General features: G+C 40.7%; 1 protein-coding gene across 1 annotated transcript in view; it reads right to left on the minus strand.

The window, feature by feature from the left end:
• LOC110445522 (low-density lipoprotein receptor-related protein 1-like) overlaps positions 1–11,914 on the minus strand; it is a gene marked incomplete at its 3' end in the record, with an annotated part of 46,322 nt that extends 34,408 nt beyond the window's left edge. Inside the window, exons 1-2 of the mRNA XM_021490191.1 lie at positions 11,849–11,914; positions 11,234–11,381 (exon numbers count right to left, since the gene is read on the minus strand). The remainder of the gene's footprint in view (positions 1–11,233; positions 11,382–11,848) is intronic.
• Between the last annotated feature and the right edge of the window lie 3,946 nt (positions 11,915–15,860).

The following is a 15,860-nucleotide window of genomic DNA, read 5'->3' on the forward strand; positions in this document are numbered from 1 at the left end:
TAAAGACAACACCAGCTCCGGAACTGAGGAAAACCCTCTTTGTCCATCGCTAACACACACCTCGACAAAAACAGCAACACACACGGCAGACAAACGCTGACTGACAGTTTTCGACAGAAACTGCTCTGTAGTGTTTTATAATTGTTATATAATTACATCAAGCCCCTGTGCATATTGATCTGTGACGTAATATCACTTATATGTATTGAGCATGCGCACTAGTGAATAAACGATATGTGAAGCGGCCATTACTAAGTTATTAGTTGTGTTCAATACGAACGGTTGAATCCGAGGACAATCCTACAATTGGCAACGAGGAGTTTGACATCGTTAGTGTTGAAAGTGTCGTAGTTGAAAATGGCGACATCTATAACGACAGATTTAGGTGGAATTGCTGCATTTGACTGTCACGGTGACCAAACAAATATTGGCCCAAGATGGAAAAAATGGCGCAGAGCCTTCGAACTTTTTGTTGAAGGAAAAGGAGTGACAAATAATGGTCAAAAGAAAGCTCTTCTTCTACATTGTGGTGGAATACCTATGCAGGACATTTTCTACACACTTACGGTGCCAGAACCTACCGGTGATGAAACTGTTTATTCTGTTGCGATTCGAGTGCTTGAGGAATATTTCAGCCCACAAGTGAACGTCCCATTCGAGAGACATTTATTCAGAAACATGACTCAACAATCGGGAGAAACGATAGATCAGTTTATTACACGTTTACGACAGAGGGTAGAGTACTGCGAATTTACAAACAACGATGAACAGATCAGAGATCAAGTGATCGAGAAGTGTCTCTCACACCATTTGGGAAGGAAACTTCTAGAAAAGGGGAAAGATTTGACGCTAAAACAACCACAAGCTACCGCGCGAGCTATGGAAACGAGCGAGACACAAGCAAATAAAATTGAAGCAGTCGACGGAACACGTGGTGAGGTGGTAAATCGAGTACACCAATCCAAGCGTCGAGGTGATACCAGATTTGATGACAAGCGTCTGGGCGGTAATTATACACCAACTTCCGGTTCCGGTAAACAATGCTACCGGTGTGGTAAACAAACACATCTTCAGAAAGACTGTCCGGCACTATCTCAGGAATGTTACAAGTGTCATGAAACAGGGCATTACGCGAGACGTTGTAAGACAAGGATACATCACACAGACAAGGTGGATCGTCACACAAACAATGGACAAGGTCAGATAAAAAGTTTGGAAAAAAAAAGTCCAAATGGTGAGTGACGAAACAAACAATGATGAATATGCTTTCTCGTTCTTGTCAAAATATGAAGACACTACAGTTAATGTAAATATCGGTGGGGTATCGAACATTCCCATGATTATTGACCACATGTAATGTAATTGATAAAGAACTGTGGGACAATCTTAAAACCAAAAAGGTTGAATGTGACTCTAAGAAAGTTGACAAACATTTGTACCCATATGGATGTAGTGAGCCCATAGAGGTGATAGGAACATTTCACACATGCTTTACTGTAGGAGGGAAAGGTCCAGCTTTACTAGGGAAGAAAACTGCCTTACAGCTAGGTGTTCTAAAAATAGGACCCAGTGTTAGTGAACATGTCAGTGTTGTGAAAGACACACAGGGTCTTGGTACAGAACAGGATATTTTCAAACAACTTAAACCTTGTTTTGAAGGTATCGGGAAATTAAAAGATTTCCAATTAGCCATCCCTATTGATGAGATGGTAAAGCCTGTAGCCCAACCAGTAAGGAGAATTCCTTTCAATCTGAGAGATAAAGTGGAGAACAAGTTGGATGAGTTAGAGAAACTCGACATCATTGAGAAAACAGGAGGTCCAACGCCTTGGGTATCCCCGGTGGTCGCCGTTCCCAAAGGTCAGTCAGACATTAGACTTTGTGTGGATATGAGACGGGCTAATGAGGCCATAATTCGAGAACGTCACCCAATACCAACTGTTGAGGAAGTCCTCTATGATCTAAACCAGAGTATGGTGTTTAGCAAATTAGACATAAAATGGACTTTTCACCAGATTGAACTGTCTGAGAAATCTCGATCAATCACAACATTTGTAACGCACAAAGGGCTCTATCGTTACAAGAGACTTGTGTTCGGAGTATCGTGTGCACCCGAAATGTATCAACGGGTCATACAGCAAACTCTTGAGGGATGCGAAGGAGCGCGAAATTTGTTCGACGACATCATTGTTCATGGTAAGTCGGTGAAGGAACATGACCAGCGACTTGAACAAGTACTTCAGAGAATCAAAGAAACCGGTATGACTCTCAACAACAAGTGCGATTTTCGAATGTCAGAGTTAGTGTTCATGGGACATTTGTTGTCGGCGAGAGGTATTGGTCCAGAGGATGAGAAAGTGCGTACTGTCAAGGAGGCACGACGTCCAGAATCTGCGACCGAGATAAGGAGTTTCTTAGGTCTTGTTAACTACAGCAGCAGGTTTATTCCTGATTTGGCTACTGTTGCTGAACCCTTACGTCAATTGACCAGGAAAGACACACCGTTTGTATGGGGAGACAACCAAGAAACCGGGTTTCAAGAGTTAAAATCGCGATTTGGAAATACCGAAACGCTCGGATATTTCGACAACAAAGCACCAACGTTTCTCATAACTGATGCCAGTCCAGTGGGATTGGGAGGAGTTCTCGTCCAAGAGTTGAAAGGTGAAATGCGAGTGATTTGTTACATACGTAGAAGTTTAACCGACGTTGAGAAACGCTATTCTCAAACCGAGAAAGAGGCGTTAGGGATTGTGTGGGCATGTGAGCGTCTACACATGTACTTATACGGAGCTGAATTCACACTACTTACCGATCACAAACCATTGGAGTGCATATACTCGACAACGTCAAACGGTAAATCGAGCGCAGGGATAAACCGTTGGGTACTAAGACTACAGACATACCGATTTACTGTCAAGTATATCCCAGGCAAGCAGAACATTGCTGACAGCCTATCGCAGCTCATCGAGAGCAAGGGGAATAACTCTAGTACGCAGCCAACCGAAGCCGAAACGTACGTCAGATTTGTTGCCCAAAACGCGACACCAAACGCGCTATCGACACGACAAATAGAAGAGGAGTCCGCTGTCGATGAGGAACTTTGTAATGTTAGAAAGTACATTAAAACACAAAGGTGGCATGAACTTACAAACACAAGGTATTTGGCAGTGAAAGATGAACTATGTATCATAGGAATGTTGGTACTGAGAGGAACGCGAATAGTAATTCCCGAAACGCTGCGCGAAACAGTTTTGAAATTCGCACACGAAGGACATCCAGGAATCGTGAGTATGAAACGACGGATTCGTACAAAAGTGTGGTGGTTTGGAATAGATAAGGACTCTGAACAATTTTGTAAAACTTGTTATTCCTGCCAGCTACTAGGATCAACACAGGCTCCGGAACCGATGAAAACTACGGAACTACCCTCTGGTCCTTGGCAGCATGTATCAGCCGATCTGATGTCACTTCCGTCCGGTGACTATATTTTTGTAGTTGTTGATTACTACAGTAGGTACTTTGAAGTAATTTTATTATAGACTGGAATATAAAGACTCTTTGACTATAAGACTTTATGATAAGTTGATATTAACACAAACACATTAGCTTGGTAAAAAAAAATCAGAATATTTTGATATTTGGTAAATAAGTTTTGATTCAAGAAAAGGAGGAATTGTAGTGTTTTATTATTGTTATATAATTACATCCGGCCCCTGTGCATATTGATCTGTGACGTAATATCACTTAAATGTATTGAGCATGCGCTCTAGTGAATAAACGATATGTGAAGCGGCCATTACGAAGTTGTTAGTTGTGTTCAATACGAACGGTTGAATCCGAGGACAATCCTACACTGCTCCAATTTGGAATGAAGTCGCGTGCCACTATGACTATCGCTGGAAATTGCTGGTATTCGCTGGAATACCCTTTAACAAGCATTAAAGTTGTTCAAACGTTGTAGAACCGTAATGAATCCCAACCAAACATAAATATAACTCTGATAACTCACATACCTTTACTAAAATGACCGTGAATTACTATTTATCCACAAGAACATCCACCGGAGGTGTTCTCAATAGAAAATACGAAACTATACTCTGCCTAGCTCCGCAGCTGTCATAACAAACACATCGGCAACTATCGATAACATGTGCTTCAGCCCACCGATTACGTGCGTATTTTTTACAACGGAAATCACCGAGTAAATAAAGCGTAAATAAATCATTATTATCATAATTTGTACATTTACGACTAAAATCTGATATAATGCTCTTTTTGTCACAATATACAATATTAACAATAACTGTCATTTACTTATAGCATATAAAGTGCGTCCTGCACCTTTTAATTCACTTAAGATGGAGAGGTTTTCGAAATTGCCAAATTTGAGATGTATCCAGAAGCCATAATTCAGTATAAAACCAAAGGACAATGTGTAGTGAATATGCATTTTATGTAAGTGTACTCACATGAGTAGAGATGTAAATTTCAAGTCAAAATATAAATTAAAAAGGAAATTATTGAGAAATCGAAACACTTTTCATTTGAAAATTACCTAAAAGCACCCCCTGACTTAATCCTGTTTTTTTTTATAAACGATCTATAAGTGACGATTGCATTTATGTCATTTTTCATTCTTTTATGAATGCCTGATTAGTTTACACATGTTTTCAAAAAACAGAAATGGAACTTTTTAAATGGAACTTTTTATTTTTTAAGCTCATTTTAAAAACAGCAAATTATATTTGTGATTAACCCTACCCTTTTTGGTACCCCCAAAAACTCACTTTCGGTCAAATTTTTACCTTAGTTTTTGTGCATGTTATAGGACTTCTTTGAACAAATTAAGGAGGGCAAAATCCTAATATACTTGGGCCAAAAAAAGGGCCTTACAGACAATCATCCTTTTGAGTTATTCAATAGAAATTTCGATTTAGTAAGTCGAAGTTTCAGGTTATTATCGTATAATTTTGAGTCATTATCTTGAAATTTCGAGTAATCATTTTGAAATTTCGAGTTAGTAAGTCGAAAAAACCGAAATTAACTTGTTTTTGTACATTGCCCAAAATGCTTTTCGGTAAATATTTATTAGAGATGAATGTATATTATAATTTCTTATTAATATCAGGACAATATTTATTTGAACTTGTCAGCCTTAATAGCTAGTAAATAAACTTGACATAAATGATGATTTTAACATATAACGTTTCAAACATATCAATTAGCATTAAATGATAAAAGGAGAAACAAATTATTTTTACATATTTATTTTTGAAACAGTATTTAAGGAAGTACAGACACCTGGTGCAATCATTACTTGGTACATGCGGTATGTCAGCTATAAATAGTCGGTGCTGGTGTTCCGAGCGAATAAACGCCAACAACAAACCGGATTTAACGGCTTGCAATTCCATCATTTGAACAATTCCGATGGCGGAAACCCAGTATGTCAGGAATTTTATGTGATCCTAATTTTTGGACAGAACTTATTTTCTCTGCGATCGTGTCTATTCTATTATCCCCCCGGGAGGAGAGGGATATCTGCAGGTAATGTTTACAGGCGACATTTACGATCATTTTGAAAGAACACGTACATAATCGGATAAAAGTGTTGATGTAAACAATGCAACTACGAAAAAATATCATTTTATCGTTGATATTTCTAAATTTTACTTACACATGTCAAACAGAAAACAACCCACAAAATATAATAATAATAAGCACATGGTATAGATATTTTACACAAGAGTATCTAAACAAAAGTTCATAGACCGTGCTAAATAAAAAATAAGAGAGAAAGTGAGTCTAATCAAATTAACATAGACCGTGTTACATCATAATCAAGGGAGACAGCGAGTCAGTACAAAAATACATAGACCGTGTTACATCATAAACAAGGGAGACAGCGAGTCAGTAAAAAAGTACATAGACCGTGTTACATCATAACAAGGGAGACAGCGAGTCTGTACAAAAGTACATAGAACGTGTTACATCATAAACTAGGGAGACAGTGAGTCTGTACAAAAGTACATAGACCGTGTAACATCATAAACAAGGCAGACAGTGAGTTTGTACAAAAGTACATAGGCCGTGTTACATCATAACAAGGGAGACAGCGAGTCTGTACAAGGGTACATACACCGTGTTACATCATAAACTAGGGAGACAGTGAGTCTGTACAAAAGTACATAGACCGTGTAACATCATAAACAAGGGGAGACAGTGAATCTGTACCAAAGTACATAGACCGTGTAACATCATAAACAAGGGGAGACAGTGAATCTGTACCAAAGTACATAGACCGTGTAACATCATAAACAAGGGGAGACAGTGAATCTGTACCAAAGTACATAGACCGTGTAACATCATAAACAAGGGGAGACAGTGAATCTGTACCAAAGTACATAGACCGTGTAACATCATAAACAAGGGGAGACAGTGAATCTGTACCAAAGTACATAGACCGTGTAACATCATAAACAAGGGGAGACAGTGAATCTGTACCAAAGTACATAGACCGTGTAACATCATAAACAAGGCAGACAGTGAGTCTGTACAAAAGTACATAGACCGTGTTACATCATAAACAAGGGAGACAGCGAGTCTGTAAAAAAGTACAAAGACCGTGTTACATCATAAACAAAGGAGACAGCGAGTCTGTACAAAAGTACATAGACCGTGTTACATCATAAACTAGGAAGACAGCGAGTCTGTACAAAAGTACATAGACCGTGTTACATCATAAACTAGGGAGAAAGCGAGTCTGTACAAAAGTACATAGACCGTGTTACATCATAAACTAGGGAGACAGCGAGTCTGTACAAAAGTACATAGACCGTGTTACATCATAAACTAGGGAGACAGCGAGTCTGTACAAAAGTACATAGACCGTGTTACATCATAAACTAGGGAGACAGCGAGTCTGTACAAAAGTACATAGACCGTGTTACATCATAAACTAGGGAGACAGCGAGTCTGTACAAAAGTACATAGACCGTGTTACATCATAAACTAGGGAGACAGCGAGTCTGTACAAAAGTACATAGACCGTGTTACATCATAAACTAGGGAGACAGCGAGTCTGTACAAAAGTACATAGACCGTGTTACATCATAAACTAGGGAGACAGCGAGTCTGTACAAAAGTACATAGACCGTGTTACATCATAAACTAGGGAGACAGCGAGTCTGTACAAAAGTACATAGACCGTGTTACATCATAAACTAGGGAGACAGCGAGTCTGTACAAAAGTACATAGACCGTGTTACATCATAAACTAGGGAGACAGCGAGTCTGTACAAAAGTACATAGACCGTGTTACATCATAAACTAGGGAGACAGCGAGTCTGTACAAAAGTACATAGACCGTGTTACATCATAAACTAGGGAGACAGCGAGTCTGTACAAAAGTACATAGACCGTGTTACATCATAAACTAGGGAGACAGCGAGTCTGTACAAAAGTACATAGACCGTGTTACATCATAAACTAGGGAGACAGCGAGTCTGTACAAAAGTACATAGACCGTGTTACATCATAAACTAGGGAGACAGCGAGTCTGTACAAAAGTACATAGACCGTGTTACATCATAAACTAGGGAGACAGCGAGTCTGTACAAAAGTACATAGACCGTGTTACATCATAAACTAGGGAGACAGCGAGTCTGTACAAAAGTACATAGACCGTGTTACATCATAAACTAGGGAGACAGCGAGTCTGTACAAAAGTACATAGACCGTGTTACATCATAAACTAGGGAGACAGCGAGTCTGTACAAAAGTACATAGACCGTGTTACATCATAAACTAGGGAGACAGCGAGTCTGTACAAAAGTACATAGACCGTGTTACATCATAAACTAGGGAGACAGCGAGTCTGTACAAAAGTACATAGACCGTGTTACATCATAAACTAGGGAGACAGCGAGTCTGTACAAAAGTACATAGACCGTGTTACATCATAAACTAGGGAGACAGCGAGTCTGTACAAAAGTACATAGACCGTGTTACATCATAAACTAGGGAGACAGCGAGTCTGTACAAAAGTACATAGACCGTGTTACATCATAAACTAGGGAGACAGCGAGTCTGTACAAAAGTACATAGACCGTGTTACATCATAAACTAGGGAGACAGCGAGTCTGTACAAAAGTACATAGACCGTGTTACATCATAAACTAGGGAGACAGCGAGTCTGTACAAAAGTACATAGACCGTGTTACATCATAAACTAGGGAGACAGCGAGTCTGTACAAAAGTACATAGACCGTGTTACATCATAAACTAGGGAGACAGCGAGTCTGTACAAAAGTACATAGACCGTGTTACATCATAAACTAGGGAGACAGCGAGTCTGTACAAAAGTACATAGACCGTGTTACATCATAAACTAGGGAGACAGCGAGTCTGTACAAAAGTACATAGACCGTGTTACATCATAAACTAGGGAGACAGCGAGTCTGTACAAAAGTACATAGACCGTGTTACATCATAAACTAGGGAGACAGCGAGTCTGTACAAAAGTACATAGACCGTGTTACATCATAAACTAGGGAGACAGCGAGTCTGTACAAAAGTACATAGACCGTGTTACATCATAAACTAGGGAGACAGCGAGTCTGTACAAAAGTACATAGACCGTGTTACATCATAAACTAGGGAGACAGCGAGTCTGTACAAAAGTACATAGACCGTGTTACATCATAAACTAGGGAGACAGCGAGTCTGTACAAAAGTACATAGACCGTGTTACATCATAAACTAGGGAGACAGCGAGTCTGTACAAAAGTACATAGACCGTGTTACATCATAAACTAGGGAGACAGCGAGTCTGTACAAAAGTACATAGACCGTGTTACATCATAAACTAGGGAGACAGCGAGTCTGTACAAAAGTACATAGACCGTGTTACATCATAAACTAGGGAGACAGCGAGTCTGTACAAAAGTACATAGACCGTGTTACATCATAAACTAGGGAGACAGCGAGTCTGTACAAAAGTACATAGACCGTGTTACATCATAAACTAGGGAGACAGCGAGTCTGTACAAAAGTACATAGACCGTGTTACATCATAAACTAGGGAGACAGCGAGTCTGTACAAAAGTACATAGACCGTGTTACATCATAAACTAGGGAGACAGCGAGTCTGTACAAAAGTACATAGACCGTGTTACATCATAAACTAGGGAGACAGCGAGTCTGTACAAAAGTACATAGACCGTGTTACATCATAAACTAGGGAGACAGCGAGTCTGTACAAAAGTACATAGACCGTGTTACATCATAAACTAGGGAGACAGCGAGTCTGTACAAAAGTACATAGACCGTGTTACATCATAAACTAGGGAGACAGCGAGTCTGTACAAAAGTACATAGACCGTGTTACATCATAAACTAGGGAGACAGCGAGTCTGTACAAAAGTACATAGACCGTGTTACATCATAAACTAGGGAGACAGCGAGTCTGTACAAAAGTACATAGACCGTGTTACATCATAAACTAGGGAGACAGCGAGTCTGTACAAAAGTACATAGACCGTGTTACATCATAAACTAGGGAGACAGCGAGTCTGTACAAAAGTACATAGACCGTGTTACATCATAAACTAGGGAGACAGCGAGTCTGTACAAAAGTACATAGACCGTGTTACATCATAAACTAGGGAGACAGCGAGTCTGTACAAAAGTACATAGACCGTGTTACATTATAAACTAGGGAGACAGTGAGTCTCTACAAAAGTACATAGACCGTGTTACATCATAAACAAGGGAGACAGCGAGTCTGTACAAAAGTACATAGACCGTGTTACATTATAAACTAGGGAGACAGCGAGTCTGTACAAAAGTACAAAGACCGTGTTACATCATAAACAAGGCAGACAGTGAGTCTCTACAAAAGTACATAGACCGTGTTACATCATAAACTAGGGAGACAGCGAGTCTGTACAAAAGTACATAGACCGTGTTACATCATAAACTAGGGAGAAAGCAAGTCTCTACAAAAGTACATAGACCGTGTTACATTATAAACTAGGGAGACAGCGAGTCTCTACAAAAGTACATAGACCGTGTTACATCATAAACTAGGGAGACAGCGAGTCTGTGAAAAAATAGAACATAGACCGTGTTACATCATAAACTTGGGAGACAGCGAGTCTGTACAAAAGTACATAGACCGTGTAACATCATAAACTAGGTAGACAGTGAGTCTGTACAAAAGTACATAGACCGTGTTACATCATAAAGGAGATAGCGAGTCTGTACAAAAGTACAAAGACCGCGTTACATCATAAACTAGGGAGACAGCGAGTCTGTACAAAAGTACAAAGACCGTGTTACATCATAAACTAGGGAGACAGCGAGTCTGTATTAAAGTACATGGACCGCGTTACATCATAAACAAGAGAGACAGTGAGTCTGTTCAAAAGTACATACACCGTGTTACATCATAAACAAGGGAGAAAGCGAGTCAGTATAAAAGTACATAGACCGTGTTACATCATAAACAAGGGGAGACACTTAGTCTGTACAACAATCCATAGACCGTGTTACATCATAAACAAGGCAGACAGTGAGTCTGTACTAAAGTACATAGACCGTGTAACATCATAAACAAGGGGAGACAGTGAGTCTGTACAACAGTACATAGACCGTGTTACATCCTAAACAAGGGAAGACATTGAGTCTGTACAAAAGTACATAGACCGTGTTACAGCAAAAACAAGGGGAGACAGTGAGTCTGTACAAAAGTACATAGACCGTGTTACCGCAAAAACAAGGGGAGACACTTAGTCTGTACAACAGTACATAGACCGTGTTACAGCAAAAACAAGGGGAGACAGTGAGTCTGTACAAAAGTACATATACCGTGTTACAGCAAAATCCAGGGGAGGCACTTAGTCTGTACAACAGTACATAGACCGTGTTACAGCAAAAACAAGGGGAGACCGTGAGTCTGTACAAAAGTACAAAGACCGTGTTACAGCAAAAACCATTTGATCGACTCGAAAATTTTTGCATACAACTAGACGTCATGTGTTTATCTTAATGGAGAGGTGTGTTCGGCCAATACCACTGTGATTAGTTAGCTTCGAGTCACGAAAATATAACGGATGCTTATAAGCAGAAGCATGAGAATAGTCCGGTACCGGAGTACAGTTGAAACGGTAGAATTAAACATTAGATATTATAATTATTATAAACTTAAGATTTAGCACAATATACTCACCGTAGGACGAGTAGTATCCTGAAATATCTACATGAGCTTGTATAACTGACAGGGTGCCTTGCTCCTGTCCTCTTACCCTCGCCTCACCGAGGTTGTAAACAGATTCAGCTGCTGTATTGTTATAGCGCGTGCTGATCCTCGCGCAGGCCTATGTGAGGAATGTGTAAAGGCAGATTGCAGTGATAATTTAAATATACATTGACTGAGTTCCGTCGTTTATTATCAGAGTTTTGAAACACATATACCGACGACTCTTTCCTTTACTTTTAAATAATGAAAATTTATATAATTCGAAAAAACTAACTCATGCTGAAATAACTATTTGTTTATGTTAATATATCTTATTTCCCCTAGAATCACTTATCAATTTATGCTGAACCTATCCTCTTTATCTGTGTCGGCTGGGTAATCAATTGTTGTCTCCAGTAATTTAGGGTTGACAAGTAATTGTCATAGTAGTTATACTACCAGTAACAACATTAATTCTCTGAGCATTATCCGTATTAGTTGTGTGCGGTATGGTAAGTAAAGAGTATACCTAATGTATGAACCCGTGTGTAACAATTAGCCGTATAGAATATATCTGTGTGTTACATCTTTACGTGTTATAATTACCTGTATTATTGTTTGCCATCGTGCGACTGTAGACTGGTCATACTACTTTTGTCTGGTCACGTGATCCTTATGTAATCAAACGTACCTAATTTTCAAACATCCTGATGACTATGACGACCAATGTTGGGAGTCTGCCGTCGCAATTGCTAGGCCTAAATAATTGAAAGCTAGCTATAACACATTATAGACGAAGCTTTGTGTATAAAGAGCCGGCAACAATTGGGTATGAATACTGATATCAAATGTTGATTTCTTAAATTCAACTGTTTGCTTTTTATTTGCCATGTTGGTCAAGTCAGAAAGCTGTTGTTTCATGTCTAATCAGTCAACAACCCAACCTTTCCCCCTCGGATTTGGAACCCACCAGACTAACTTTTTCCCCTCGGAGTTGGAACCCACCAGACTAACGTTTCCCCCTCGGAGTTGGAACCCCCAAGATTAACCTTTCCCCTCGGAGTTGGAACCCACAAGACTTACTTTCCCCCTTCGGAGTAGGGACCCACCTGACTAACTTTTCTCCCTCGGAGTTGGAACCAACCAGACTAGCTTTTCCTTCTCGGAGTTGAAACCAAGCAGACTAACTTTTCCCCTTCGGAGTTGGGACCCACCAAAATAACTCTTTTCCCCTCAAATTTGGATCCACCATACTAACCTTTCTCCCTCGGAGTTGGGACCCACCAGACTAACCTTTCCCCCTCGGAGTTGGAACCCACCAGACTAACTTTTCCCCCTCGGAGATGGAATCCACAAGCCTTACTTTTCCCCTTAGGGTTGGGACCCACAAGACTAACACTCCCCCTCGAAGTTGGAACCCACCAGACTAACTTTTCCTCCTCGGAGTTGAAACCCACTAGACTAACCTTTCCCCCTCGGAGTTGGGACCCACCATACTAACTTTTCCCCCTCGGAGTTGGGACCCACCAGACTAGCTTTTCCTCCGCGGAGTTGGGACCAACCAGAATAACTCTTCCCCCCCCCCCCCCCCCCCCANAACCTTTCCCCCTCGGAGTTTGAATCCACCAGACTAACTTTTCCCCCGCGGAGTTGGAACCCACCAGACTAACATTTCCTCTTCGGAGTTGAAACCCACTAGACTAACCTTTTTCCCTCGGAGAGGGACCCACCAGACTAACCTTTTCCCCTCGGAGTTGGAATCCACCAGACTAACCTTTCCCCGTCGGAATTGTAACCAACCAGGCTAGCTTTTCCTCCTCGGATTTGGAACCCACCAGACTAATTTTTCCCCCTCGGAGTTGAGACCCAACAGACTAACGTTTCCCCTCAGAGTTGGGACCTACCAGACTTACTTTTTCCACTCGAAGCTGAAACCCACCAGACTCACTTTTCCCCTTCGGAGTTTTGAACACCAGACAAACTTCCCTCTCTCAGAGTTGGAACACACCAGACTAACTATTTCCCCTCGGAGTTGGTACCCATCAGACTAACTTTTCACTCTCGGAGTTGGAACCCACCAGACTATATTTTCACCCTCGGAGTTGGAACCCACCAGACTAACTTTTCCCCTCGGAGTTGGAGCACACCAGACTAGCTTTCCCCCCCTGGCCAACGGGAGTAATATTTATCAGAAAAGAGTATAGGTGGATGTAAATACTTTATCTATGTCGCCATTTGTAATATGTAGCAGTACGATTGTAACGTGCAGGTAGGAACCAATCCAGCCACTGACCACGCTAGTAAACGTGTCCCCGAGTTATACTACTTTGTTGGATAAACTAGGTTGCCAGTAGGGCAAACATAACTTCGGCTCCTTTTCCTTGGCTGTCACATTATTCCCCCCTATGAGAAGTCCCCAGACTTTGGCTTTGGAATCCACTTTGTGTAGTATACGTAGTGCATCATTAACACTGGGAGGTACAACAGGACCCCACCCCTGCCACCAAATGTAAAGTGCGGGCGGCACTTTCCTGCCACTGATCACACTCAGTGTTGCTGAACTGGTGAGCGCGTACCCGGGTCAGCTTGGCATTAAGGTAGTATTATACAACACCAATGAAATAAGTTATTTCAACTTATATTAATCACTCTTGTTAGCCGGATGTAAGCACACGTAGGTTCTTAATGTGGGAGGAAAACGGAGTAACCGGGGAAAACCTACGTGGTCGGGCAGGTGAACCTCTACCTTTTCACGTCCGATCGGACAGTACCCCGGCCCACTCCCCCTATTCAATGGCTGTAATAACTTTATTTATGTAATCATGTGTAATAAATACCAGTATAGAGTAAAGTGCCATCTCTTTATTTCACCATGTTTGATAAGTACAAAGGAATATGTTATTGAATACATGTATATACGTACCAGTATACATGTAATGTAACTGTTCAGTGTGCACTTGTTTACAGTATGGTGGGCTTTAAAACCTTAGCTATGTCACACATATCTACATGCTTTACAGCAGCTAGATATGTGATTGCATGCCCCAAAGCTTGATGTTCTCCCCTGAGAAATTAAACAAATCATGTACATTATTTTAAACTTTTTACTTGTAGTATGATCGGTCAAAGATACCATTTTAACACAGTATGTGATGTTTGGTGAAATCTGTGAATGTTTGTACAACTGATAAAAAGTAGTAGTTTCTTACTAACTATCTTAACTTATATATTTATCACAGAAAACACTTTAGGTTACCCCTACCCTTTAGTTTTGAACGAAAGAAATCCTCATTTTCTAAACAGTTTTTTGCAGATTTAAAGATTGATATATAAAGATATGATAAATAACTTTTTCACCTCCTTATGTATAAAACTCTAATCCTAGGGGCTTCAGCACAATATAGACACTAGTACTACCTACCACGGGAAGCTAGACAAATGTATCATTTTAAGCACACGAGTTGCTACTATAGGAACACTCACATTACCCAGAACATGTAAGGGGCTGTGTTAGACTAGACTGCGGTCTTGCTATCATATCACCTCGCCCGTGTCCTCTGTACTGGTGTGTTGTGGAAAAAAGATTTCTGATACTCGCGCGCCAAGGTTTCCCTAGCTGCAACTCGGGGTGCATGACTTAATGCCATCTACGACGGAAAGTTTACCCCTCACCCAGCTAGTTGTTCCAAGCTAAGAAACGCCACAAGGTCGTGGAGAAGATATTGCGCCTCTCCCTTACGTCTGGTTCTACGTACAAGGAACTCTGATCTGCCTCAGGAGCGAGTGTCTGATAAGCAGAGGCAAGACATTTAGGGGAGATTGACGTCGGGCCTTTACTCAGCATTAGTCTTACTGTTATAGGTAACGTTCGCTCGCCGGTGTTCTGTCCTTGGTGATATGCTGGTGAGCGCACCTTACCGTTCTCATCTTTGAACGGCCTCCTTAAATGGTTCCACTCTATTCAGTGGTGGTCTACCTGCTGTGCAGAAGGACTAAAATGAGAACTTTGTGGCTGCGGGTCTCCTTTTTAATAAATCGGGGTCCAGTGGTCCTGGGTCTGCCGTAAACAAGCCCAGACATAATCGCATACAACGTTCTGCTGGGACTTAGTCTTCAATGCCAAGGGACGGAAGGATAAGGACTGCAAAAACCTCCTTCTAAGAGGAAGTCGGGTCACTAGTTCACTTCTTCTCTCCGTATTTTGTGAAATTACATGGGAACAATATTCATGAAAATATGGTGTTTTACACATGTAGTTAAACAATGCGATATACGATATGTGACAAGGAATGTAAGGAAGCGTATACGATATGTGACAAGAAATGTAAGGAAGCGTATGCTATATGTGAAAAGGAATGTAAGGAAGCGTATACGATATGTGACAAGGAATTTAAGGAAGCGTATACGATATGTGACAAGGAATTTAAGGAAGCGTATACGATATGTGACAAGCAATTTAAGAAGGAGTATACAATATGTGACAAGCAATGAAAGGAAGCGTATACGATATATGACAAGGAATGTTAGAAAGCGTATACGATATGTGACAAGGAATGTAAAAGCGTATACGATATGTGACAAGGAATGTAAGGAAGCGTTTACGATATGTAACAAGGAA

The sequence above is a fragment of the Mizuhopecten yessoensis genome, unplaced genomic scaffold, assembly GCF_002113885.1.
Source record: "Mizuhopecten yessoensis strain PY_sf001 unplaced genomic scaffold, ASM211388v2 scaffold255, whole genome shotgun sequence".
NCBI classification, from domain to species: domain Eukaryota; kingdom Metazoa; phylum Mollusca; class Bivalvia; order Pectinida; family Pectinidae; genus Mizuhopecten; species Mizuhopecten yessoensis.